Source organism: Syzygium oleosum, unplaced genomic scaffold (genome assembly GCF_021117445.2).
Source record: "Syzygium oleosum isolate NSW1041296 unplaced genomic scaffold, Sole_v2.1 Sole_v2.08, whole genome shotgun sequence".
Taxonomy (NCBI): Eukaryota; Viridiplantae; Streptophyta; class Magnoliopsida; order Myrtales; family Myrtaceae; genus Syzygium; species Syzygium oleosum.
Window position 1 is genome coordinate 5,357,636 of NW_026607492.1, and position 6,000 is coordinate 5,363,635.

Here is a 6,000-nt window from a genome sequence, read left to right on the forward strand (position 1 = left end):
AAAGAAAGTAAAAAAAACAAAAAAATATATACAAATAATTTTTTTGAATAAAATACCCCTTCTCCAATAACAACGGAATAGTCACCAGCCGGCCAAAGGTCCTTATTGAGATGATTTGGCTACTTCAGGCCCTTATTTAAGAAAATGACTCCACTTCGGGCCCTTTTTTGGAATTTTCCCAAGATAAAAACGAGAAATGAATATATAATAATAATAATAAGGGTTAATATTAAGAAAAACCTCAAACTGCTATACTTTTGCTTTGACAAATTTATCCCAAAATAACTTTTTGACCACAAAAACCCCAAAATGGTACATCCGTGATAAATTTACATTCCGTTAGTTTACATTGAATTTTCCTGTCAAATTACTAAGTTGGATGACACGTGATAGTTGACTGGTATACCAATTTGGGGCTTTACCTTCCATTTGTCACAGGTGTATCAATTTGTGGTTTTTTCCGGTATTAATCCAATTTAATGAAAACTAATGAAGGGTAAATTTATCACAAATATACAGTTTTGGGTTTTTAGTGGTCAAAATATTAATTTTTGATAAATTTGTCACAGGTGTACCGGTTTAAGGTTTTTCGTATTCAAAAAATTAATTTGGAGTAAATTTATTATAAATGTATCAATTTGAGGTTTTTAATGGTATTAACCCTAAAAAAAAGCAAAAGGAAAAAAAAAACATAGGTTAAGATAAGAGCAATTGAGATGCCCCATGCTTGATTATTTTTCCATAAGCCAAGAGATCGTGGAAAAGATTAGCACAAAAATCATGTTTCGTGAATTCCGGTCTCGGCGAAGACCGATTCCCTTGTTGCTCGAGAATCGCACCGTCTCGATAGCTACTCGATTATGAATTTCTAAAAAAATGAGTCGTCGATGCCGTGAGATAGGATGATGCTGAACTATATTGATAAGAGTCGGGATCACAAGAAAATAGATTATGAAGCCATTATCCCATGAGACAATAAAGTTAGTCAAGTTGTGGACACCTTTTTGTTAAAATCAAGGGACTTCTCAATTCCCTTATGGTCTGATTAGTAATGTTTCTATTCCCAGAAACAATTTCTATTCAGAAATAGTTTTTTTCTATTTTTATTCCTTAGACAAGTTTATGAGGAAAAAAACACGTTTAGACGCGAATGATAACTATTTTGTTTCCCTATTTTTCTATTTTTTTTTTGTTCCCGGGAGCAAGGTTGGAACAGAAATCCGTTTGGTAAAATAATTTCATTTTTTTATTTTTGCGACAAATTTTGGCTCAGAAATAGATTTGGAACAGAAATGAGAAGTTAAAATTTTTTACTTTTCTATTTATAGAACAGAAACAGAAATAACAACTCTCTTTTATTGCTCCCCCTTGCCGCCCACTACCGCCCACTCGTCGCCACCCACCGCCGCTCACCGGGCGGCCGTCCGCCACCATCGCCCGCCACCGCTCGTCGACCTGCCATCCGCCGCCGTCACCTTTCGTCGGCCGTCCGCCACCGCTGCTCGTCGGCCATTCGCCATCGCCAGTCGTTCGCTGCCACTCGCCACCCCCCATTGCAGCTTGCCCGCCGCCAGCTGCTCGCCGGCCATCCGCCGTCGCCCGTCACCATCGCCACTCGCCGGCCGCCCGCCAGCCATCCGCCATCAACTGTCACCACTGCCACTCATCGATTGTCCACCGCCACTGCCACTTGCCGACCGTCCGCTGCTGCCACTCACCGGTTGACGAGAATAGAAATTTTGCGTCGTTATCAAACGAATTTCTATTCCGGAAACAGAAATTTTGTGTCGTTATCAAACGTTACTTTTTGCTTAGAAACTCGTCCGGAAAAGATAAATAGGTTTTTTAATTTCTAGCCAGAAATAGGGCCGGAAAAAAGAAATGTTGTCATTCGTGCCCTTAGTAATTGCACAAAATTTATATTCCTAGAGTAGAAAAAGAACAGAAATGCGTATAGTAGGACACTAAAAATTTCTACTCCTAATTTTTTTATTTAATTATAAAATTATCGGTGGAGACTTAACAATTCATGTTTAGATAAAATTGGACTAGAAATAGAATAATAATATATTATGATATAGAATTGGATGACCTTAATACAATCATAAAGAAAATTACTCATTATAGACAAAGCAATTATCGGGTGGGGGTCGAGGGAATTGCCGTTTAGGGTGTATGATTTTAGGATTTGGGGTTAGGATTTAGGGTTTAAGGATTTCGGTTTTGAGGTTTTGGGTTTGGGATTTAGGTTTTAGAGTTTCGGGTTTTGGGTTTAGTGTTATGGGTTTCGGGTTTAAGGGTTTAGGTTTAGGGTTTGGGGTTTAATGGTTTAGGGTTTAGGGTTTTGAGTTATTAGGGTTTGGAATTTAGGGAGTTTACGGTTTGAGGTTTATGGTTTAGGATTCGAGGTTTTGCGGTTTAGCGTTTTAGGATTTAGGGTTTGGAATTACGATTTTACGGTTTAGGTTTTGGGATTTTGGGTTTAGAGTTTTAGGGTTTAGGGTTTCAGGTTTTAGGTTTGGGATTTTAGTGTTTGGGTTTTTGGGTTCAGGATTTGAGGTTTATAAGGTTTAGGGTTTTAGGGATTTGGGTTTTTTATTTTAGTGTTATGAGTTTTAGGGTTTGGGTATTAAGGTTTAAGGCTTTGGGGTTTAGAGTTTGAGAGTTAAAGTTTTAGGTTTTAGGGTTTAGAATTTAGTATCTTATTTCTCTTTTTGTTCTAGAAACAGAAAAGTAGATTTTTTTTTATTTCTTATTTCTATTCCAAATCTTTTCCTTGATCATTTTTCTGTTCCGGAGAACAAAAAAACTAACTGACGTTACTAAACGGATTTCTGGTATTTTTCTGTTCTGGAGAACAAAAGAACAGAAAAATAGAAACGTTACTAAACAAACTCTTAGAGCAATGTATATACTAAAATTGTCGGTACTTTTCTCATGCCAAAAGTGACCGGGATAAGTTATGCTCCAACCTACATATTTATATTCTTTTTGTGTGTGCGTCAATTGCATTGTACCTTCGGCTAGCTTTCGCGAAACAAACTAAGCCCGCCTCTCACGATCGGTCAAAATCAGGCCGTTCACGTCTTCGCAAGGGATCACTTCCTCCGTGACCGAGCACCCAAGTAGATGCGACACGTCGAGTCTCTTCAAGCCCAAGCTCGAATATCTCACCATTCCACTATGCAGTTAAATCGGGATTATTATGGTCTTAACTTCAATCATCTCCCAGTCAATTCCAAACTCGGAATGTAAAATTGAATTCTACTGATAAATCTAAGCCAGCTTACTTTAAAAAAAAAGTCAAGTTCAGATCCGTCTTAATTAAATCCACACCAGACCCGGTCAAGCATTTGGTTTTAGGCCACGAGCGGTTCGATGCAGATTCAAAGGCTCGGTTTGACCGGTTCAAACCGGACACGATTTTTTAATCTCGTGACGGAACGGATGACGTATCGAGAAAGATAACTGAAACACAAAAAATGGAATCACTCTTTTTAGTTTTTTGCTTCTTTTTACTGTCTCAAGATTCGATGCAACTTCCAATTGCTCGATTTTCTCTTTTTTATATATTGCCCAGCTCTATAATTAAGTGATGAAAATAGCAAGAGGATAATAAAATAATGAAAAAAATAATAATAACATGAGTATATACACCATCAACCCCGCGCTTTACGGAAGAATTGTCCGAAAAGTCATAAACCTATTGCACTTTGGTCAATTCAGTCTTAAACCTTTCAATTTTATCAATTGAATCATAAACATTTACACGTTTTGCCAATTGAATCTATCTGATCAATTTTGACCAAAAATTGATGACGTGGTTGCTAGCGGTCCTACGTGGCACGATTAGTGACGACCGACACTAACGTGGACATTTTAAAATAATTTTCTTAATTGTTGTTTTGGTTTTGTCTTTACTTTTCTTTTTGGCCTGAGGGATCGCAAGGGTTGTCGACCAATCCTCGTTGGCCATAGGCAAGAGCCGGGACACCCTCACCGGCACTGGGCGAGGGTGTCGCAGCCCTTGCCAAGTCTAGGCGTCGGTGCCTTGCCCAAATTAGGCGAGGGAGTTGAGGGCCTTGCTTGGACCCTGCGAGGACCGCGACATCCTCACCTTGCCCTGGCCAAGGGCCACAAGGGCATCGTGGCCCTTGCTTGTGGCCGGCAACCCTTGTCGACTCTTAGGCCAAAGAGAAAAAAATATAAATATAAAAGAAAAGACAAAACCAAAAAAATTAATAAAAATTTCAAAAAATATACTAAAAAATATTGAAAATGTCCAGGTTAGCGCCGACCGTGTCACGTAGGGTCACCGGCGACCACGTTATCAATTTTCCGACCAAAATTGGCTATGGACTCAATTGGCAAAATTGAAAATTTTAAAATTAAATTAGTCACAGTATAATAGGTGTAAGACTCTTTCAACTATTTTCCCATTTACTTCACCAAACATTAACAAAAATTAGATATTTTCTTATTAGTTGCTACGAATTGATTCGACGCATTAGACCGAGGAAGTTGCAAAAAAAGTTGCGATACTAGTCTGGGCACTCATCGTCGATAAAACGGTCGAGGAATCGTTGAAATCTCCAAATGCTTGTTAATTGAGTAATTCCGTTTTATTCACATTATCTAATGGACAATTATTAGCATGGTATTAGAGCTCGTGTTGAATATATGTTTGTGCGAAGAGCAAATTTCGCACGGAAAAGAAAGGAGGAAGGTAATGAGATTTTTTTTTATACAAGAGCGCCGTACCAATATACCACTGATATCGAGAATGGGACGTAACAAATTCGACATCAGAGACCACTAAGGGTCTGTTTAGTAACGTTTCTCTTCCCATAAATAATTTCTTTTAAGAAATAGTTTTTTCGATTTCTATTCTTTAGACGAGTTTCTGAGAAAAAAACGCATTTAGTAACTGCACAAAATTTATATTCCCAAAGTAGAAATAGAACAGAAATGCGTTGTTAGGACACTAAAAATTTCTACTCCTAATTTTTTCATTTAATTATAAAATTGTTGGTGAAGACTTAACGATTCATGTTTGGATAAAATTGGACTAGAAATAAAATAAAAATATATTATGATATAGAATTGGATGACCTTAATACAATCATAAAGAAAATAACTCCTTATAGATAAAGCAAATACTGGGTGGTGGTCGAGGAAATTGCAATTTAGGGTGTAGGATTTTAGGATTTATTAGGGTTGTGGGTTTTAGTTTGTGGGTTTTGGATTTTAGGGTTTAGGTTTGGGGTTTTGGATTTAGTGTTTCGGGTTTGGTGTTTTAAGGTTTGGGTTTAGGGTTTAGGTATTCGGGTTTTGGGTATTAAGGTTTGGAATTTAGGGTTTGGGGTTTATGGTTTAAGGTTCGGGATTTTGCGGTTTTGCGTTTTAGGATTTAGGATTTGGAATTACGATTTTAGGATTTCAGGTTTGGAGTTTTGGGGTTTAGGGTTTCAGGTTTTGGGTTTGGGATTTTAGGGTTTAGGATTTGAGCTTTATAAGGTTTAGGGTTTTAAGGATTTGGGTTTTAGGGTTTGGGATTTTAGGATTTAGAGTGTCTGGTTTTTTATTTTAGTATTATGGGTTTTAGGGTTTGGGTAGTGAGGTTTAAGGTTTTGGGGTTTAAGGTTTAGGATTTGGGGTTTAGTATAAGAATATCTTGTGAAAGAGAGAGAGTTTATCTTATTTTTCTATTGTTTCTCTTTTTGTTCCAGAAACAGAAAAGTAGATTTTTTTTACTTCTTATTTCTGTTCCAAATTTATTCTCTGACCACTTTTCTATTCCAGGGAAAAAAAACTAACTGACGTTACTAAACGGATTTCTTTTCTTTTTTCTGTTTCGGGGAACAAAAAAATAGAAAAACAGAGAAACAGAAACGTTACTAAACAGACCCTAAATGAATCGCTATTCAAACCGCATTTTCATCATGTTGGACGACTTCCATTTAACATATATCTCGATACCATGAAAGGGTGATCAGGCTT